The sequence below is a fragment of the Apium graveolens genome, chromosome 4 (genome assembly GCF_009905375.1).
Source record: "Apium graveolens cultivar Ventura chromosome 4, ASM990537v1, whole genome shotgun sequence".
NCBI lineage: Eukaryota > Viridiplantae > Streptophyta > Magnoliopsida > Apiales > Apiaceae > Apium > Apium graveolens.
Window position 1 is genome coordinate 166,307,947 of NC_133650.1, and position 24,134 is coordinate 166,332,080.

The window sequence follows — 24,134 nt, forward strand, 5'->3', positions numbered from 1 at the left end:
AATTACTTTTTAGAATCAGAAATCGTCCCACTTCAACCATTTTTGCGTTTTTACAACCCGTAACTCTTTTGAAAACTCCTCCCTAACCAAATCTGATAATTCTGAACACTTTTCTTGTTTTGACTTATTCGATCCGGGATACGGTTTGACCCGTACGAGTCCTGGCGTGAAATTTTCGATACGCTAATCATTTTATAGATCGGTAAAACCTATATTCTCGAAAGGCAAGGTATTATTACCCATTTATGTATAAAATATTATATAAGAGGCTCTGTTTTGATAATTATCCAAATCTGGTATTAAAATTGTATTGTTATATAGTTATTTAGCGGCTAAGTAATCTATTTTCGGATCCGATATGTAGATATAATTATTGAATTATTAAATAAATAAAATATGTGATGGTTCTATCAGCTGTGTGTTGCTTTACCTTTGATTGTGTGTGATTTGTTGGGTATGAAAATTGGTTGTATAATTAATTATTAAACGATATGAATTCATTTTGCTTTTAAAATGATTTTATTGAATATTTATTCTCATAAATGTTAAAATTGTTTCAAATATTATTTTTATGCTTTTATAATTTCAATGTTTATTTTTAATAGTTTCTAAAATTCATAAATCAATATTTTATCGATTATTTATCTCTAAATGATTTTCTGATTTCATTTAATTGGTAAAATCAGTATTTAATTTCAGAATGCTTCAAAAATCATGAAAATTTTATTTTATTCACTCTGGAATATTTCAAGAATCTTAAAATTATCTCAAAAAATTTATGGCTTTTATTTAACCGCACATGTATTCGTTAAATTATAAAATACAGGTCCAATGCGCATTATAAAATGATTTAAAAATTTGCAAATTTAATTTTATTAACTCCTAATTATTTCGGTATTTTTAAAAGAATTATTTTCGTAAATTTCAAATTATTTTACCCATTAAATACTCGTTCAATTCTTAAATTGTGGTACGAAAAGGGATAAAAATTGGGAATAACATAAAATAAAGAAAACAAATAAAATGAAAAAAATTAATAAAAAGATAAAACTAATTCTACCCTGCACCCCCCCCCCCCGTTTCCCTCGACCTCGCCGCCTTTCTCCCTCTCTCGGGTTATCTCTTGCCCATGTCAATCTCTCTCTTACTCCATCTCTCTGATTCTCTCTCAAACTCCCTTCTCTCTCTTTAATCTCTTTCCTCTCCTCTCTCTGTTGTTCCTTCTCCTCCCAGTTTCACCTCTGTTTTTGGTAAGTCCGGCCGGGTTTTCTTGCCGGCGAACCCTTTTTGCTTCATCTATGTTCGAATCGATATGTATATTATGACGCCCCCAAATCCGGGGTCAGGATTGGGTGTCACTACACAATTTTAAATAATAATAATAAACTGTATATTAAAATAAATATACAGAAACCCCTCATATTCAGGATCACATATAGGTTATAGTATGAAACAAGAATCTAACCTTCTAAAATTTACATTGTCTAGATATAATTTCATTACCTCACTACTAATTTCCATGTACTGATCACTCTGACATCTCCAAATTTCTCCAACTGGAATCTCACCACTTTTGCTGTCTATTAAAAGCTATTTACCTTGCCCTTATTTGATACTGAAAGAACTAAGAGTTCACAAAGCAAGAGTGAGCCAAAAATGCCCAGCAAGTATTATAAATGGTTTCCAGGTATCAGGTCAGAAAACTCCTGGAAACGATTGTTGAATGATTTTAAAAAAATGTCTTTACATATATAAATAGTTGAGCGAACAAAACATCGGCACTCATTGGCCTTTAATCATAAATTACATTTCTCCGTACAGGACAGTATTCGTTTTATTATTTCATCCTTTTGAATTAAATCTTTGTGGGAGTTTGTAATTATGAACTATTCGGAAAGGAATGTCGTTAATGGCGATCAACAATAAATTAGACTAGACACTAGAAACCAATATATGCACTATAACCTGATGATCAGTCAGGATACAGTGCGGATCTATACCCAACTGCATAGACCCAAACAACATATGACGTACCCAGGCAACTATGGCCTAATAATCAAGGGTTCGGGTTATACCCGTCCCGTGTCGTAACCATCCAGTCCATAGAGTATTTTGATGTCAAATCACTTTGATTTCAAAACATCCCAAATCAGGGTTCGCAAATAACCCGAACGAATGGGCATTTGCTCAAGAGAGCAATCGAATTATATTAACAATAATGAAAAGAACTGGCATAATAAGAGTAATTGCAGCGAAATATAAAACAGTTAACTATTCTGAACTTATAATAGGAGCGAATAAATATTTGCAGTATTTAAAGAGAAAGGTTAGGAATACTTGCCTTAATTGAGAATCCCTCTGATCTTTAACTAGCTACCATATCACTCGGTCCTGTCGCATCTGTACTACCCTTGACGGGCTACTTGACCTTGCTTATCATTTACCCTCTTAGGTTTATCTTTATTCTGAATCCACTCGTTTCAATACTACACGCAATCAGGCTTTACCTTTACAATCTCTATCTGGCTTTGAACGTCTCGCACTATGCGGATCTATCACAAATAATACTATTCAATGAACTGATAATATATAATTGACTAGTCTATACACTTATCCCTATCGTCTACCCGCCCGATAATAATAGATAAGAATCACATCTTATCCAGATAATGTTTAAAAGACATGCTAACTCATTATTCATATAATACGTACAAATAGGGCAGGTAATCATATTATCCAGATAACACATAATCACGTAATTCAGGTAGCACATAAGTTGAATCGTCAAAAGATAGGCCTCGATATGTTTAGAGTTGAAATTGGGTCAAAAAGAATATTTTATCAATCAATTATTGACTCGGAATGATCCCTAAAGCAAACGTCCTTTAGATACAAAGGAATTTAGGTCCCGAAAATATTTTTAATAGAAGCAATATATTTATATTTTTCTAAGTCTAGAGGTGTTCATTTTGTATTAATCGGACGAACGGTTGATTTATTATAAATAATTAAAATAATTTTCTGAATTTTAAGCTAATTAAATGAATAATTTTCTGATTTTTAAAATATTAAAAATATCATTTTTGAAAACAAACAAAACAGAAATCCGATTTTCGTAAGTTTTGGAAACCAGAATACGGATAGTGAAAGTTTAGAAAACTGCATGTGTGGAAAATGTAATCCCCCCCTTCCACCTTCTTCTCCGACGAACACCGGCGGCGATTCGCTGGTCGTCGTCTTCCCCTGCTCTAACACATCCTGGAAGGTGCATATCAGTTCTTTTCTGTCCCAGCAACGCTTTCCCGTAGTTAGTTTTTACCAGTCTTTTCCAAAGCAGCCGGAAAAATCCGTCAAAAAAACTATCGCCGCCGTCGAGTTCAAGAACTCCGGCGACATGGTTCCGGCCCCTTCCCGATATCGTTTAATATATTTATATATACGAATCAGTTGCATATTTTATCAGGAATATTAATCAATCATCAAATTCACACAAAAATCCCAGGAGCAGAAAGCCCTAATTCCAATTAAGAATATTCATATAAACTAGAACCCTAATTCCAATTTCCAGAATCAAACATCATTTTTTACATGTTATTGAACTCCAAATTTGAAGTATAATATACCAAAATGACCAGAAAAAGATTATCTACACGATGGAATCATCAAATCATATCAAAAACATCAAGAACAAAAATTCATAATTTAAATATCAAATAATTCGAATATAAATAAATAAATAAGAAAATTACCTTAACTGCTGCACTGAAAGGGTTGATCGATTAAGAAAGTACTTCTCGAGAGCTTCGTTTTGATATATTACACGCTTGAATCGGAGTTCGGTAACGCCTTCGTTTGTGCGTTTGATTCTCAAGAACGTATCGGTTTTTAGGGTTTTTCTCTGTATTTACTGTATTTTTACTGGTTGTAAATGAATAAACGAATAAAATGAAATAAGAAATATGCTATTTATATTTACGGAATATTGGTTCGTTCTGAATCGTTTTGGATCGTTAAATTAGTTGCTTAGCCGCTAAGTAACTGCAATAACGATCCAGTTTGATATCAATTCTGGATAATTATCCCAACCGGACTTTTTATAAAATACTTCATTTGGAAATAATGTAATAATATCCCGTCTTTTGAAAATACGGGTTTCGTTGATTTACCGAAATGATTGTCGTATCGAAAATTTTGCATCGGGCCGCGCATGGGTCAAACCGTAATCCGGATCGAAAAAGTCAAAACACGGAAAATGTCCGGAATTACCAGATTGGGTTAGGAAGGAGTTTTCGGAAGAGTTTCGGGTTGTAAAAACGTAAAAACGGTTGAAGTCGGACGATTCTCGGCTTTATAAAATAATTTTGTAATTATTTAGAAAATAATTAATAATTCATAAATCATTATAAAATCATCTAACACTCCAAAAAATTATCAGAAAAATACCTTAATTATCTATATTTTATTCTGGACATATTAAAATTAACATACTCACATTTTATTACATACAACATCCAAACATTATTATCAAACATCAGATAATTCACCAAAAATTCATATACTATTCACATAATAATCATATATTGATACAAATAATTACATGATATTTCCCGGATGTTACATCCTTTCCCCCTTAAAAGGATTATGTCCTCAGAATCACGCTAAGGAATAATACTGATACTTTTTAAGTATATCACTTTCATTCTCTCAGGTGAATCTTTCAACTTTATAATTTTTCATAACTTCAACGCATAATATCAATCTTTCCTTAATAGTCTCTCGCTAATAACATATTCTATTTGTTGCTTATATATCTCAATTCAAATCTCCATCTTTTATATATAATGGAGCTAACTTACTCTTTTTGCTATACGGGTAGCGGTGAAGCCAACTCACTTCTATTTATCCTGTCTATTTTACTATCTAGGAGGGACCAGCATAACACGTCTTAATTCTCATTTTCTTTCTAATTCTAGTAACTCGTGCTTATGTGCGTTTCCAATTGTTACTCGGTGTTGAATCTCGTCCTCATATGTTTCTTCGTTCAAATAATCTAATTTGTAATCACTCCCCATCGCATTGGAGGCTCTTTAACCGTTCCTGTAATCTTCTTCTTCATTTGTAAATGATGCATTAAGACCAGGGCGTATTTACTTTCTGTCATTCTCGTAACTCGAATCAACCTTCATTTTATACGTAGGGAGCTAAATTACCTTTCTTAGTCATATACAATTAAACATCTTATGAACTTGTTATGCCTGTAACAACAGGGTCAACTCATTCGTAACCGCTCTATCTATCTCATTGTCTTGATGGACTAATTTGATTTATACCAATCTGATTTTCTTTCTAATTTTAATAATTTGCGATTATGCACCTTCCATTTCCCTGACTGTTCTACTTTACTTCTCGCGACTCATTCTGTTTGATTAGTCTGGCCTATGATCGTTTTCAATCGTATTCGAGAACCTTTAGCTGATCTCTTATACTTTCCATCTGTGTGCGCCCGATATACGGAGCTCATTGCGTCTGATGCTTCAAAATATTCTAAATCTATTAAAACTAAAAATTAAAGGAAGATCTCGACAATTATATTTAACTCACCGCTTTGTAACATACTTCAATTTCTTTTCAATCACTATCAAGTATATTCATCAAGCGAAATCTTTTACTTTCTGAAAGGAAATATTAATTTGGAATAGAATGAACCATAATTTTATTCAAAACCGAACTCTTGGTACTAATACTAATTTTGTTGTCATATCAAATTAGATATCAATATGAACTTTGATGCTCACAACATTCCATACGGAAGTCAATCATCAATCATCTATATTAATACCACCTTTGATATCTAACAACAAAGTGAATATCAGCATAATCCAGAAATTGGATCAAAACCTGTTCTCAATTTCTAACTTTTACAATTCCTTTATCCCCTCTCCAGCAATCTTAGTGATGCTCACTCTTTCTTTTCTACTCAAGACATTTGTCTCTGAATGGATCTTGCTTGGTTGGTAATTAACCATACTTCCATAGCTCATAATTAATTATAATCAGAGTTCATACCTTTGTAGCTTAGAACGCAGTTGCTAATATTTTACCCTTCGCATGCATATCTCCAGGTGTTTAACTTGGTCTTCCTTAATTCTTGAATGGGCGAGAATGTCATAAATACAATTACACTATCCAATTACTTCTTATACATTATGTTCATTTAATCTTCAGACTTATAAATTCTGATAAGCGATGCATGACTTCATACCTCCCTTCTCTTTTCTCCATGATCACTTCTGTGTATAGCGCAAAGTACCCCTTTATTTCATTATTCTTGCATTCCACATTTCTGAAGTTTTCCTTCACTCAATATCTCATTTCCACTGGGTTATACGATATAGGGCTTTTGACACCAGCTCGACTCGTACAGTAACTGATGACAATTCTTACCTCATTTCCCGAGGTAACCTTGGTAAACCATTCGTTAGAATTTTCGGGACTTCACTTTAATTATGAAGAATTCCGATATGAGATTCATTGTATCATTTTTCTCTAATAGTTCATCCAAAATCTCATCTTTAAGTTCTTGAACATTCGGAACCCAAATTCGGTAGGAGTACCTCATTATCCCCTTATCATCTTTTTCAGTATGGATCTCCTCTCCAGTCATTGACTCTCTGCCTTCATTCATTATTTTCTCCTGGCACAATCTGATTTTTTCCAATAACTCTGGCTGCATTGAGATCTCAAAAAGCTTTTCAGTTCCGGTTCCGGTTACCTTTACTTCTATTTCCATTCTCTCAAAATCCCTTATCAACTCTTCCGAAGTCGTTATCATTCTGAGTCTTTCCTTTCTACTAAGGGCATCAGCCACCACATTGGCTTTCCCTGGATGATAGAGAATCTCACAATCATAGTCCTTGATTAGTTCTAACCATCTCCTCTGGCGCATGTTGAGCTCTTTCTGCGTAAATATGTACTTGAGGCTCTTATGGTCTGTAAAAATCTCGCACTTCTCTCCATACAAGTAGTGCCTCCAAATTTTTAAAGCAAATACTATTGCCGCGAGCTCAAGGTCATGAGTAGGATATCTAACCTCGTATTCCTTCAATTGTCTCGACGCATACGCAATAACTCTACCGTGCTGCATAAGCACACATCCTAATCCTTTGTGCGACGCATCACTATATATCACAAAATCTCCTTTTCCGTCCGGCAATGCCAATACCGGAGTCGTTATCAACCTTTTCTTTAATTCCTGAAAACTGTTCTCGCATTTCTCCGTCCATTCAAACTTCTCTGTCTTACGAGTAAGTCGTGTCAAAGGGGCTGCGATCTTCGCAAAGTCCTGTACAAATCTACGATAGTAGCCGGCCAATCCTATGAAACTCCTTACCTCTGTGGGTGTGGTTGGCCTTTCCCAATTTGAGACCGCCTCTATCTTGGAGGGGTCGACCAATACTCCTTCTTTATTGATCACATGTCCTAAAAACTGTACTTCATTCCGCCAGAATTCACACTTCGAGAATTTGGCATATAACTGCTCCTCTCTGAGTATTCCTAGAGCTATCCTCAAATGCTCTGCATGTTCTGCCTCAGTCCTTGAGTAGATCAAAATATCATCGATAAAAACTATCACACACTTGTCCAAGTACTTCTTAAATACTCTATTCATTAAATCCATGAAAGCCGCTGGGGCGTTGGTTAATCCAAAGGACATTACCAAGAACTCATAATGCCCATACCTGGTACGGAACGCTGTCTTGGAAATATCTTCGGGTTTAATCTTTAGTTGGTGATATCCAGTTCTCAGGTCAATCTTGGAAAAATAAACAGCATCCTTTAGCTGGTCGAACAGATCGTCTATTCTAGGCAATGGGTACCTGTTCTTTATGGTTAGCTTGTTCAACTCTCGATAGTCTATGCACAACCTCATGCTCCCATCTTTCTTCTTAACAAATAAAACTGGTGCTCCCCACGGAGACACACCGGGTCTTATCATACCCTTATCCAAGAGTTCCTGCAATTGGATAGCTAATTCCTTCATTTCTAACGGGGCTAACCGGTAAGGTGCTTTTGAAACTGGCGCCGTCCCTGGGGCCAACTCAATAGCAAATTCAATCACTCTATCGGGTGGTAATCCCGGAAGGTCTTGTGGGAATACATCTTCAAATTCGTTGACTACTGGAATATCTTGTAAGTTGGGCACCTCCTTCTGCGTGTCCACCACATAGGCTAGGTAAGCCTCACTTCCTTTTCGTAGCATCCTTTTGGCCTGGGCCATAGTCAAAAATTTCTGCATCTGCCTCTTTCCTCTAAATATAACTTCTTTCTTCCCGGGGATATTTAACTTAACTTTCTTCCCTTTACAGTCTATCTGAGCATCGTTGCTAGATAGCCAGTCCATTCCCAAAATCACATCAAACTCTCCTAATTTAAAAGGAATCAGATCAACACTGAAAGATTGCTCCCCTATGCCTATCTCACAGGCGGGGTGAATCTGGTTAACAGGAATAATTTCATGATTGGCTATTTCTACTTGTAAGGGTTCTATCAAGGGTTTAGCCTTAAGTATTAACTTACGCGCAAGGTCCTTTGATATAAAAGATTTAGTTGCTCCCGAATCAAATAAAACATTTGCACTGACTGAATTTAGAGAAAGGGTACCTGCTATCACATCTGAATCTTTCATAGCATCCTGGACTGTCATGTTGAAAGTCCTCGCAGTAGGTGGCTTATTAGAAGCAGCCCTGCTTGCTCCCGAAGCTGCTGGTTTGTTCATTGGGCATTCCTTCTTCCAATGACCTGGGCGTCCACACCGATGACAATTGGTGGTTGGAACGACGGCAGGGGTTGATGATGGGCACTTAGTTGAATAGTGGCCTTCCCGACCGCACTTAAAACAGGTTACTGGCCTTCCTTTACACTCCCCAGCGTGATTCCTTCCACATATGTTACAGGCTGGCAATGGGGGTCGAGACTGGTTGGAATAGGACATTCTTGACTTCTGGCCGCCCTGGCTCACACTCACACTCATTGGCCGCTTAAACCCAGTGTTCCTTCCTGGTAGGGACACTGCTCCTCGATTAAATCTAGTTGGGAAGCTCCTTCCTGCGGAACCTCCACCCATGCTCATACTTTTCCTCTTTATTCCTTTCTCCTCTCTTTCCTTCTGCATCTGTTCACTTTCGACTTCTACAATCGTTGCCTTTTGCACCAGGGTGGCATAGTCCGTAAGCTCAAGGATTGCCACCCTATTCTGAATCCACGGTTTCAGTCCCTGCTGAAACCTCCTAGCTTTCTTTTCCTCGGTGCTCACAAACTCCGGCACAAACCTTGATAACTCAGTAAATTTCGCCTCGTACTCTGCTACAGACAAGTTATTCTGCTTTAGCTCCAAGAACTTGAGCTCCATCTGGCTTTCCATAAACCTCGGGAAATACTTTCCCAGAAACAACTGACTAAATCTCTCCCAGGTTATAATAGCATCTGTCTCCATGTTTTTCTTGGCCTCCCACCAGTAGTTAGCTTCTCCTTTCAGAAGGTAGGTAGCAAATACAGTCTTCTGTGCCTCCTCGGTACTCAAAATCTCAAAAGATTTCTCCATTTCCTTTAACCATGCCCTTGCCTCAACTGGGTCGGCTGATCCGTGGAACTCAGGGGGCTTAAGGGACTTAAAAGCCCTGAAAGAGTTTGCCACAATATTGTTACTTCCTTGAGGGGGTGGGTTGGGTTGACGTTCCAAATTCTGCCTTAGGAGTTGCATGAACTGGCTCATGGGATCCATGCCTGGGTTTGGTACTGGTTGCTCAACCTCGGTTTCTCCTTCTTCAGCCTCTATCTCAAATCCCTCAACATCATATGTTTCCTCTTCCTTTTCATACAGGGAGTCATCCTGTTCCACATAATCCTCATCTTCCTCTTCACTGTGTTCTTGGTTTCTATTGTCCTGATTATGGCTTCCCTGGTCCTCAGATCCAGGGTTCGCCCTAGTTCCAATCTTTCTTGGCGGCATGATTCTGATAATAATAAAAATAATTATTGGGAAAATTCAACGTTAGGTCACAATCATATACATCATTGTGCCTTGCACGGCTCTTATAATGGGGAGAACGTATATCGCAATCCTATTATTTTAAGAAAGTTCTAATACGAAGTGCAGTAATAATAATGATAAAATAGTGATCACGTCACTATGGAACTGAACCGAAAGGAAACAAATATATACATAATGCGAGAAATACATAGTTTGATCTGGTCAAAAGTACAACAGTGCTACAGTCATCTGTCCCAAAAGTGATACACATGAGTCTATCTGTCTAGTCAGAAAAAGGGATGCTATATACAAGTCAACTATCCCGGAAAATTGGCTCTTACTAAGGCCTCGGCTAACTAGACAACTAGACTATTTCATCATCAATCCTGAATCACACACCGGAGCGGGTCAGCTCCCAAACCCTTTCCATCGCACGACGGAAGATATAGTCGGCCTGCCGCCTGGAGATCCTACCATGCCTGTCCCCCTGGAGCGATCTGAGCCTCGCTCGGGATGTGAGCTCTATCCCCGTAAGCTCCCTCCTCAAGGATCGGGGTATAGAAGCCCTGGTCTCATAAGCTCGGGTACGTCTACCCGCCCTCTCTGCATCCAACTCCCTCCTGGCCTCATCTAGTCGGCCCTCGGCAACAGCCACTCGGGTCCTCAATACATCCTGAACATATCCATGAGCTAACGAAGACTGCCTGTGGGCAGGGTCAAGAGGTGGTGAATCTGGAGCCGCTGAGGGTGCCTCCTCGGTCTGCCTAGGCTCGGAAGTATGGGTCTCTGAGCTGTCATCATCAGGAATCCAAGATAGTGGTGGAGGGGTAGGGGCTCTGACCACCGGAAGTGTGGGTAAAGGGATACCAGCATACACTACCATAGGTCCAACACGCTCCTCAGCTACTGGGACCTCATCCGGGTCCTCCTCATCTGGAATAGCAATAACCTCTGTCTCTGACTCCTCTGAGGGGTCCTCCTCATCTGAAACAGCAATGACCTCCGTCTCAGGCTCCTCTGAGGGGTCCTCCTCATCCTCCTCCATCTCAGGCTCCTCCTGATCCTCAACATCTAGCAATGCCTCATCATGCTCACGCTCGAACATCTCAGGGTCCTCTATCTCAGGCGCCTACACATTAAACGAGCTAAGTTACTATCATGATACTTATAAGGGTTCCCATAAGGGTTTTAACTGTCAGCACTACTTTAAGTAGTCCGACCATGAACTTGGCAAGAGTTCTTATTATCTTTGTGAGTTTGTTATTATATCGTCGCATCATCTCTGAGGTTTATAACGCTTAGCTCTGATACCATTTCTGTAACACCCCCAGATCCGGGGTCGGGGATCCGGGTTGTCACGGTCTTTCTTTCCACAATATCACTTCACTTAATTAAAAATAAATAACCTCATGCTGTGACCCCATACTAACACACACCACAACCCGTTATAGTCTCAGAGATGAAATTGAAATAAGTACAAGTCTTTGAATCCACAATTTAAAATTATTACAACCCAAAGTGATTACTTGATAATTTACAGTTAATTGCCATTATCTGCCACAAGTTATAATTATACATAATTTGATTCTCAAAAGTAGATGGTCTGAACTACAATGGATCTACCTCTGCAGCTATAGCAGCCACAACATCATCGGGAAGACGCGGGGCGCTTCCCACGCGCTTGCGCTGGGTCTGCTGGAGTCTGGCCATCTCTCCTAACTGTTGTTGTGTGATGAAGAAATAAAGCAAGAGTGAGCCTTACAGCTCGCAAGATAATACATAGTGATAACAATAATATAAGTATCTAAATGGATACTCACTATAATCTTTATCGTGCGTAAGATAATTACTTACTAGATATAAGTAAAAACAAGGAATGAAGTCACCAATACTTCACCACACTTATATCATTTATAAAGCTACTTGAACTACCACCGTTCGAAGTATTATAAGTTTTAAGAAAAACATCCCATAGATGAGACCACAAGTTAAGACTTGAATAGATTCAATCTTTGAAATATTATTGAATGAAAAAGTTATGAGATACTTTATTTAGTCCCGATATATATATATCCACATATATATATCTCTAAAACATTTCCTGGAACCTCTGTTATGTAAAGTATGAACAGAGTTGCAATATCCAATAAATTTGGAAGGAAAAGAAAACCTTTGGCATAAACCAGATATCTTGCTGATCAGGAAAAGATACCCATTAGTAACCTTTTCTACTAGTAGATGGACGAATTCCCCACTGGTCATCACCCTGGTCGTAATTAGGACCTTATGCTGGACTGCCACTCAGCCACTTATGCATTTGATGGACTCCCACTGAGCCACTTACACTATCATGGACGCCCACTGAGCCCATGTTGCTTATGCCGACTCAATAGAGGGACTTACTTCCCGAACGTTGGGTAAGTAATCAATTCATTTACCAAAACTGCAACCTTGTTGCGAATATAAAATACACCACAGAGCCGGATCCCTCAGGTTTTAAGCGAGTATTTAAATCCCCTTAAAAAGGAAGATCTTAAATATAAAAATGAGTTTTGGGATCCGCTCTAACTTTTAAAAATCATTTTGAAGACTCGAAAACACTTTAAAGAGTGTTTGGAGTAAAGCTGATTTAATGAAGTAAATCAGTCCCCAGAATATTTAGAAAATGACTGAATATTATTATTTAAATAATATTCCCATAAAGAATAATCTTTTATAAAAATAATTGAAGTAGAAGTATTAAAACTTATACTTGAAACGAGTATTAAATAACCAAAGATATACTTATATGAAAGTATTATCTTTATTTGAATAATCGAAAATAAGTTTGATTATTAACACCTTATTCTTTAATAAAATAAAGAATATATTTCAGCAAATAATCGGAGTCATAGATCCTCAAATGAATATTCAAAAATATTCATTAAATAATATAAACTGAGTCATAAGCCCTCGAATGAATATTCAAAATAATATTCATTAAATAATATAAAAGAGTCATAAGTCCTCGAATGAATATTCAAAATAATATTCAATAATAAAATAAAGGAGTCATAAGTCCTCGGATGAATATTCGAAATAATATTCAATAATAAAATAAAGTTAAAGTTATCGAATAAACCTTATTCGATTAATAGTTTTAAAAACTATAACCATATATATATATAAATATATATATATATATATCCATATCCATATATACAAAATGTACTCGGGATCCTCGACTCCCGGTTTTAGAAAATATTTTCACCTTTGGGTCCCTATACTAAGGGTATATGCAAGTTACCGCTATCCTCTAGCATAGGTATTATCAACTGAACCAACAGATATATATTCCAAGAATATGAAACAGGCATGCATATATACCATATCACATGCTACAATATATCGCATCATTTGCTAATTATCCAACATGCATCTATCGCAAGATAATGCAAATACATATATTCATCACAACAACAGTATAACGGATAGAATACTTGCCTGAGCGACTTGGGGGTGAGAAAGGCTCGGGACGAGTCTGATAACCTATAAACAACAAGTAAGTTGGAATTAAACCAAAATCACTTGTAAACCTATACTTTAACTAACTTAGACTCTAACGCTTGTTTTGCGCTCACCGATTCGCTTAAGTCACTCGGGTACCCTCGGCTCCACCATTTTTAATAATTTAACCTTTACGAGTTTTAAAGCGATTCCTTCGCGAATGTCTTACCAACTGCCTAACACACTTACCATAAATGTTTCATACATTAATTAACCCTTTTTGGTCTTTAACCTATGTTTCAAAGTAAGGCGAGGGAAAAAAGTTTCGTTCGCGAAACGCCGTTACTTGAAACGGTCGTTTCTCCTAAACCGTGCATCGGAATCGAACGAACTACATATCAAAACGAAGCTCGTAACATGAGCTATCTAATCATGGTCATAATCTAGCAGGGGGTTCTCGGGTCCTAATGCTATGCACAAAAACAGTCCAAAGAAAATCGGACGTTACGACGGCTATGTTTACGCGATTTCCAAATTTTAAACCATACAAAACCAACCACAAACCAACCTCAAATCCAACATACAACCAACATCCATCCTTATCACATCATAACAACCCCAACCAATTCAATTTAATCATTCATACTTATGCTTAAACTTAACTTTAATCATACTTAAGTTCCTTTAAATCAAAACCACAACAATTACCATTCCATTTCACTACCATTCCAAATCCCAAACTCTAAATCATAACAACAAGCTACAATATCAACCCACTAATCAAAATCATCTTATAATATATAGGAATCTAGGGTTTGGAGATGGTATACCTTCCTCGAAGTGGTGGGTGGAGCTAGGAAGCCTTAAGAAGCTTGGAGAAGTCTTAAGAATGCTTGGATCTTCAAGAAAACAAGAAAAACTTCAAGTTAAAAAACTTGAAAACACTATTCATTGTCTTCTTCTTTGATTAAATGAAGAAGATTGAGAAAGAATTAATGGCTTAAACTCATGATATAGTCCTAACTAAGCATGAAGATGATTAGGGAATTATCTTACCAATTTAGGAAGCTTGGATCTTTGATTTTGAAAAATCTTGCCTTTAAAATGTTAAAAAGCCGAGAGCTCTCAAGAACATGCCTTGGTTGCTTTTGATTTTTTGATGAGAATGATTTTTACTTGGCTTGGTTGACTTGTTTTGTATTTGATTTAGTCAATTACTTTCTTGCCCTTGAAATTGTGTGGTTACAAAGCTACCACACCTCCTTCCTTCCCATGTCATGCTTATGTCATCCTCATGATGTCATCCTCCCTTCCTTGTCCTCTTTCTATTGGTTGGATGACATCCTTCCCACTAATCCCTTTGATTAACTTCCTAATCGTTTGCCTAATGACCGCTGATCTGTTATACGGTTCGCTTAACTTTCGTTCTCGTTTATCGTTTGAAGGATCATACCCGGGATCTTATTACTTAGGTTCCCTTAACCTTTCTCAATACATTATATTCTTTTTTATGATCCTCTATTATAATCCTTTAATTTAAATCCTTTTTATCCTGTTACCTTATACTCAATTCTCTCCGTATCTTGTGGATTTCCGGGAAAAACCAAAGTGTTCGGAATTGGATTCTGACGATCTTTACATACACTTATATACTTCATAGAGTACTAATAATATCCCAGAATATCCATAACAGAACCCCTACATAGTGTGGCGTGAAAAGTTTTCTCATTCAGCTAAAACACTATTCACAAGGGTTACAAAAAAGTTGAAAATTTTGGGGTTATTACAAACATTGTCTATGTGCAAGATTTCAAGCCAATCCAAAAGAATCACATTTGATGGCTGTAAAGAGGATTTTCAGATACTTGAAGGGGACTCCAAACTTGGGATCATGGTATCCTAAGGGAACTGGTTTTGAAGCTGTTGGTTACACAGATGCAGATTTTGCTGGATGCAGGGTTGACAGAAAGAGTACTAGTGGAAGCTGTTAATTTCTCGGACAAAGACTTATATCCTGGTATAACAAGAAACAATAATCTGTATTTACTTCTACAGCTAAAGCTGAATACATAGCTACAGGAAGTTGTTGTGCTCAAGTGCGTTGGATTAAAAATCAGCTAATGGATTATGGCCCTAGTGTTACACAAAATTCCTATTATGTGTGACAATACTAGTGCTATATCTATAGTAGCTAATCCGGTTAATCATTCTAGGACAAAGCACATTGATGTAAGGTATCATTTTATTAGAAAACATGCTACAAATGTACCATTGAGCTCATTTTTGTACCAACGAGAAAACAATTAGCTGACATTTTTACTAAACCTTTGGATGAAGCAACTTTCACTAGACTTGTAGGTGAAATTAGAATGCTTAACTCTTCATCCTAAGGCAAGAACTCAGCTAATATTTTGCAGCTGAATTAATCTCCAGTAAATCAAAATTAATTTGATTAAATTGGAAATTAACTGATTTATGAATTATAAATATTTCAGAAATCTGTGCATATTTGTTTTTCAAATTCAAATACAACTTGGATTTTTTCAAATTCTAAGTAAACTGCTCAGTTGTTAATTAACATTCTCAATATATAAAATTAATGCAAGGCGGAATTACAAAAACCAAAAGTATATAGTGGACTGAGTTCTCGATAAGTAAAAATTGAGTTCTCGACAAGTCATTTTAGGACTTCTCGAGTGAGTCCTCGATAAGTCAATTTACTGACTTCTTAAGTGACTTCTCGATAGGCTTAAAAATGACTTATCGATAAGTCCTTGTAGAGTTCTCTAATATTCACAGAGTTCTCTACAAGTACAATTTTTGACTTATCAATAACTCAGAATGAGATAATTTAAATTAATAAATTATTTTGGTTAAATACTTTTGGAAAATTTATTCTAATTTTATTTTGAATTTTATTCAAATAAAAGTTATAATAAGTTCAGTCCACTTTTTGGACAAACTGGGTATTTATTTGACATCTCGATAAGTCAAGTTTGTGTTCTCTAAAAGAGTAATTTAAAATGACTTCTCGATATGTACTTAATTTCTCAAAATGACTTCTCGATAGATTAACTCCAAATGTCTATTTTTAAGTTCTCGACAAGTCATTAACTTTTATTATAAATACCAATACTTCTCGATACATATTTTAACTTGGAATTTCTCAAAATTCTAAGCAAACTGAATATTTATTAATTCATATCCTAAATATATGAAGTTAATAAATAACAGATCAAAAGAAGCAAAAAGTATGAAAAACTGAAATAATTTAATTCATAAATTATGTTCAGTAAAATACTTTTGACATACTTTGTCTATTATTACTCAGACTTATTGACACATTTACGTGCTTATGTGTAATTTTTTTTTAAAAAAATATGGAATATGTTAGTATAATGTAAGTAGACTAGTACATTATATGTGATGTTTTGAGAATGCTGATAATAGTTAAATTTACTGGACTATAGGCTAATTATGTTTTTTGAATTTATTTAAAATAATTCCTTATCAATATTTGTTTTGATGAGTTAGCTAGTGAAATATTTTGTTGTTAGGAAAGGTTACTTTTTATGTAGGGGTACTTGCTTATTTGCATGGGGAATAGTTAACCTAGAAAGTGAACTAAGATTCTTGAGTACTTGCATGGGGAATAATAACTAGAAAGTTAAGTCACTTCTAACTGTCTAGATACTCGTAAAGTATGTTTGTGTGATTATTACACTTATTAACCGGGCAACTCAAGAGTCTCGTTGTTTCTTTCTTTTCTCCTTCTATAAATTCTAACCATTCGCTCTTCATTATTCATCACTGCTCTCTTTCTCAACAAATATCTTAACCTCAAAACTCAATTATTATTCATCTCTCTCCAATGGTTGCCCCTGTTTTCCACACGCTCAACAACGGTGTTTATCTTCCAGCCCATCACTTGGATGATAATAAGGTCTATTATGACCCTTTTGGGCTTCAAGTCCGCATGTTAGGCACAAAGCATGCGCTAATTAATTCGCGCAAGTATACGCGTTCGCAAGTAATATAGAATGATTTCTAGTTCATTCCCATATAGACTATGATTAATTATATTTAATTAACACTTACTCACCAATGCATGATTATTCTTCAATGTCAAGATAATAACAATTAAGGTTGATTAACTAATATTAACTACGAGAATTAAACACTTGAACTAACAATATTAAACACACATGAGATAATAACTTCATTACTACTTCATTCAATAGTTATTGTTATTACCCTTAGCATGTAATGGTGATGATATTAATCGAACAACACGAAACTGATAAACACCAACTTTCGTTGTACGAATACCATTCTACCAAGCATCCACAATTAAGATAGAAGTTGAATAGGCATCAATTATGTTGAGACCCTATATGTCTACAGAATTTGACAACATAATGATTTAAGCGCAAGTTATTCATGATGATTACACAGGGAAAGTAAAATGGTTAGAGTTACCCACTAATCATGCATACAATACATGAACCTATGCTAGCATGGCAAGTTCTAAATCTCAAGATTCACTGTCGCCTCACAAGAGATTAACAGGCTATCTTACATGTTCGTGCCGCACATAAGACGAATAAGCATTACCTATGCTAGATATCATACAATCACCACATACCAAGGTATTAAACAATTAACTAACGAAATCTATAGTAAATCCGCTAGGATCCCATGATCACGATTAGCCCATAATAGAACTCATCGTCACCATGGGTTCATATGAAAGCATGATAATAACACAACGATATAAACAAATAAAAATACTTAATAAATATTGAAGTACGTCACAAGAGTATTAAGGTTCAAAGTATAAAGAAAACTAGCATCCACTGTTACAACAAATTAAAAGAATCACAAGATAAACGTATGCTTCCTCTTCTTCGTTGTTGCGTGCTAAAACGGTCTTCTCAATCTTCTTGCCTTCGCTCTCGATAAAGAAAACGTCTTCCCATAAGGTTTATATAATAACCCAAAAGAACCAGCGTCAACAGAAGCCCAATCGTACTCAAATTATAAAATCCAGATTTTAATTTTCCGCACACAGGCAGCCGCCTGCATCCTCCACGCGGGCACCTGCTAGCAGGCGGTCGTCTGCTCCCATCAGGCGGGCGCCTGCATCCTTTTTGGAAAAATCCTTGGTTTGCTTTTGTTTTTGTTGATTTCTTCGTTCATCATCCCTAGACTGATTCCAAGCACTTCCTTAAGCTTATTTTGATGAAATCCTCCTATCTAAGCAAGTTATACCCTAAAATGCAAAAACACTCAAAAATGCGTCAAATACACAAAATACTCGAGTTCAAGACACCAATTCAAGCCGTTATGAGACACTCTAAGTGGTATAAAATGCCACTTATCACACCCCCAAACTCAAATTGATGCTTGTCCTCAAGCAGCACAGACTCAAACTCAGAATAAAACATGCATGAATGCATCTATATGAATGCAGTGATCCCCATTGCGATGACTAAATCAACCAACACATGACATATCAACAAATGCAATTAGACGACTAAAGATCAATTAAATCTCGCAAGCTAACATACAACTAGAAACGTGGTTTGTGCGAATGCTTAACAGATATGTTTCGAAACTAGATCAATCACCATAACTTAATTATCCTCAAGAAAATCACAAGCTTATACGAAGAATATATTCTAGACACAAAATGACTTATAACACTACAAGATTATTGGAGTGTATTACGGAATCATGCTTTTATTCAACACATAAACAAATGCTTATTTAATCGTGCAATGAGTGAGGTCTACAAAAGACTTATGCAATGGTACCCATTTAGCGAGCATTAGGTTAGCGGATCCCAGACTATAAAAGCCTTAGGTCACTAGGCACAAAGTCCCCTAAGAACTTATAACTCAAATACCAAAGAGCCCACTCGTGATCAATTGTGCATTAAACCATATTTTTTTCTTTCTTTTTTCTTTCTTTTTTCTTTCTTTTTTTTTCTATTTTTTCTTCAATTTCTGAGCAAGTGCGTTTCGCTCCATCTTGCTCAACCCTAGACTACTCGTATACAATACGAGCCGACTACTAGCCATTTGATGCCTTGCCACAACTAGCAATAAATTCCAATTTTTTTCCAATTTTTATCTTTTCATGTCTTTTATCATTAAGAGCCTATCATACATTCTAAGCATAAGCAATAGATTAACCTCAAAAACCATCAAACCATGACAATAATCTAGTCCTTAAGCATACTCTAAGACTTAGTGAAATTACAAGTGTTTCTAGCATGCATGTCAACCTAACAAGATTCAACATCACTCTAACGCCATCACTACACTCGCATCAATATCATATATTAATCGATAAAGCAACACAAAGGGATCATGGTATATGCATGAGCTATATGACATGATAATTAAAGCTATAAAATAAAATAAAAAAAAGCTATATGGCAAAAATATGCAACTATATGAACTAAACTAAAATGAAAATGCAACTATATGACACACACAAATATGTTCCTTAACTACCAACCCCAAACTTAAAATCTTCACTGTCCCCAGTGAAGGTAATAGAAAGGAACACAGGGTATACCTACTCAGACGAATCATCATCATCACCCTCAGAGGGTGGGGTGTCAGAAGGTGGATAAGCAGAATCCTCACCATAAACGGGCCACTGGATGTTAGCTCCAAGGCCTCTAAATGCAGTCCCAAGGGCTTGGGTGAGCTCCTGCACAAACCGACTCTATGACTCATACATCACATCCATCCTCCTGGAAAACCTCTGTACTGGACATCAGCCAATCCCGAACCATCTCCTCACTGGGCTTTCGAAGAACCTGCCTCTCCCGGAGCATGACTGGGCCTAACCATGATAACACCAGCTGCTGGAACTCCTCCCGGAAGGCGATACCCCAAACCATGTGACTCGGGCTCTCCACCCGTCCACTCCTGCATCGTACTCAACATCGATGAATCAATAGGAGCGGCTAGTATCTGCAGCTGCTCATAAGAAGGCCATTGGACTCCAACTGCCTTGCAAAGTTTTATGACAATAGAGGCATACGTGATAGAGTACTGCGACTTCCCCCTCAAAAACTTCAAAATCCCTTGGTAGATGAACTCACCAAGGTCCACATAATATTCCTCATTCAGAATCCCCCACAACAACCTTGCCCTCTCCACTGTAATTTTATGTGAATGCGAAGAAGGAAGAATATTAGCACATATAAATGCATTCCAAGCGCGAGCATACCTGTTCATCATGACAGTAAGGAAAGAACGATAATTGTTGGTTCCTCTTTTAAACTTCCACACTGTGCCCGGCTGATAGAGAGTAGCAATAATCAAGTCCGAATCAAAATCCTCAGGGGCCTTTTCATTCCAATTCTCCTCTTGTAGTTTCCTTTGTCGCTGCCCAATAACACGGCGAATCTCCGCGGGCTGATAATCAACAGTTAGCCCGGGAACAACAGAAAACCCATTCTTCTCGGCCTTGGCGTTCACATAGAACTCGCGAACAACACTCATCGGAACCGCCTGAGGTGACTCGCAGAATGTAATCCATCCCTTCTCAGCAATCATCGGTAACAACTCACCATCCCTCCCTGATGGCAAAACCCCCCTCTCCTTCATAATTGGCTTAGTAAGAAGCTCAGCATACTCTTTTTCAGCAGTCGTATCCAACAATCGGGGCCTCACAGCAGTATTCCTCGAACCCACAGTTCGTGATCTCTTTGGGGCCATGAAAACTGAGAATAAGAGTTGGAGAGTTTGTGTTTGGGGTGTAGGAGAGATTTTCTAGAGTTGAAAGTATATGGGATGTGTATGGAGAGGTTGTATATATATATATATAGCAAGATTGGGGTTTAAATTTGATTAGGAGTGGGGATTGTGGCTAATATTGGGGAAGAAATTGTGGGTTAATGGGGTAATGGGTGCTGTGGTTTTTGTTTTTGGTTTTTATGTTTTTTTTATATAGGCCGAAAATGATTTTTCAAAATTCAGGGGCGCAGGCGGTCGCCTGGCACCAGCAGGCGGGCATCTGCTAGCACGCGGCGGCCTGATCCTAGCAGGCGGGCGCCTGCAAGGCTTCTGGAAAAATTATTTTCTGCCAACATTTTTTTGTTTTTTTGGGTTTTTGGATAAAGTACTAAATTCTAAGGTGTCCTATGGTCTCAGATCTTGGTTGCCTCCCAAGAAGCGCTTCTTTTACGTCATTAGCTTGAAGTATAGTAATGCGGTCAAGTTGTCAATAAAATGGCATTAACCACTTCACGGTTTGCCATATCCCCATAACAGTGCTTCAATCTCTGACCATTTACTTTGAATGCTTGGCCCAGATCATTCTCAAAAATCTCCACCGCTCCATGTGGAAACACAGTTTTGACGATAAATGGTCCAGACGCTCTTGATTTTAACTTTCGAGGAAAAAGTCGGAGACGAGAGTTGAATAGAAGAACTTGTTGCCCCGGCACGAATAATTTAGACGATAGCTTCCTGTCATGCCACCTTTTTACCTTTTCCTTGTACATTTTGTTGTTTTTGTATGCTTGAAGTCGAAATTCATCAAGTTCATTTAACTGAAGCATTCGCTTCTTCCTATCTGCATCTAGATCAAGGTTTAACTTCTTCAATGCCCAATAAGCCTTATGCTCAAGCTCCGCAGGTAAATGACATCCCTTACTATAGACAAGTTAAAACAGGGACATCCCAAGTGGAGTCTTGTATGTTGTTCTATAAGCCCAAACAGCTTCATCGAGCTTCAAAGACCAATCTTTCCTTGACGTACAAAAGACTTTCTCTAGAATGCGCTTGATCTCTCTATTAGACACTTCAGCTTGACCATTACTTTGCGGATGATAGGAAGTAGCAATGCGATGATTCACATTGTAGCGTTGCATCATAGAAGTGAACTTATGATTACAGAAATGCGACCCTTCATCACTTATGATAACCCGTGGCGTTCCAAACCTTGTGAATATCTGCTTATGAAGAAAACTCAACACTACCTTTGCATCATTAGTCGGTAGAGCCTTGACTTCTACCCATTTCGAGACATAATCGACTGCCACCAAGATGTACTGATTATTGCAGGATGAGATAAATGGTCCCATGAAATCGATTCCCCAAACATTGAAGACCTCAACTTCAAGCATCATATTTAAAGGCATCTCATCCTTTCTGGTAAGATTCCCAACTCTTTGGCAACGATCACACCTTAAAATGAACTGATGTGCATCCTTAAACAACGTAGGATAGAAAAAACCTGCTTGAAGAATACAAGCTGCTATCTTTTCACCACCATAATGTCCACCATAAACTGTGGAATGACAATCTCGTAATATCCCCTCCATCTCACAGAATGGAATACATCTCCTGATGATCTAGTCAGCTCCTTGTCTAAACAAATATGGTTCATTCCACATGTACCACTTCACCTCATGCAGAAGCTTCTTCTTTTGAGACGCATTCAAATTAAGAGGCATTATATTGCTAACAAGATAGTTCACAATGTCTGCGAACCATGGCTCTTCCTCTTGAATTGCGAAAAACTGCTCATCCGGAAAAGATTCGTTGATCAATATCTTATCATGTGAAGTAGAATCGGGATTCTCCAATCTAGATAGATGGTCAGCTACTTGATTTTCAGTACCTTTTCGATCCTTGATCTCTAACTCGAATTCCTGTAGCAAGAGAACCCAACGAATAAGTCTAGGCTTCGAATCCTTCTTTGAGACCAGATAGCGGATGACAACGTGATCAATGAACACTGTCACCTTTGTCCCAAGTAGATAAGGTCAAAATTTTTTGAAACGAAAAAACTATAGCCAAGAGCTCCTTCTCAGTAGTGGTATTATTCAGTTGGGCTCCATTTAGCGTCTTACTAGCATAATAGACCACATGAAAGATATTATTCTTTCGCTGCCCAAGAACTCCTCCCACTGCATAATCACTTGCATCACACATCATTTCAAAGGGTTCTCTCCAATCAGGTGTCGTAATAACTAGTGCGGTGACTAGTGCGGTGATTAAACTCTTCTTGAGAGTCTCGAATGCTTCCAAGCATTCATCATTAAATTTGAAAGGCACATCTTTCTTGAGCAAGTTGCACAATGGCATAGATATCTTAGAGAAGTCCTTGATGAAACGCCGATAAAAACACGCATGACCAAGAAAGCTACGGATTCCTTTCACAGAAATAGGTGGCGGAAGATTTTCAATAATTCCCACATTGGCTTTATCCACCTCAAGACCTTTACTAGAGACCTTATGCCCAAGAATGATGCCCTGTTACACCATGAAGTGACATTTTTCCCAATTGAGCCCCAGATTGGTTTCCTCACAGCTTTTGAGCACCAAACAGATATTATTCAAGCATTCATCAAACGAATGTCCAAAGACGTAGAAGTCGTCCATGAATACTTTGACATTACTTCCAATCATATCAAAGAATATGGCCATCATGCATCTCTAAAAAGTGGCAGGTGCATCACATAAGCCAAAAGAAACTCTGCGAAAAGCAAACGTGCCAAATGAACAAGTGAAAGTAGTCTTCTCTTGATCTTCAGGTGCAATGCAAATCTGATTGTATCCCGAATAGCCATCCAGAAGACAATAATACT